This window comes from Apodemus sylvaticus, chromosome 19, assembly GCF_947179515.1.
Source record: "Apodemus sylvaticus chromosome 19, mApoSyl1.1, whole genome shotgun sequence".
NCBI lineage: Eukaryota > Metazoa > Chordata > Mammalia > Rodentia > Muridae > Apodemus > Apodemus sylvaticus.
The window spans coordinates 12,632,954-12,633,164 of record NC_067490.1 but is presented as its reverse complement, the minus strand read 5'-3'; positions in this window follow the sequence as shown (position 1 = coordinate 12,633,164).

Below are 211 nucleotides of genomic sequence, written 5' to 3'. Positions count from 1 at the left end.
TACCAGGAGACCTGGTTGCTAGGAGACTGCCAGCGTCTGCAGCTTCCTGGTCAATACCCTAGGGAGCCAAGGCGCAGGCGCAAAACAAGACTAAGGCTAAGCCCAGTGGAGAATGGAAAAACAACATTATTTTAGAATGTTATTATGTAGAACAAAGACAAGTCTCCTTTGTGGCACGAATTTCCTGTGACCTTTGCATGCCCTGGGTCAA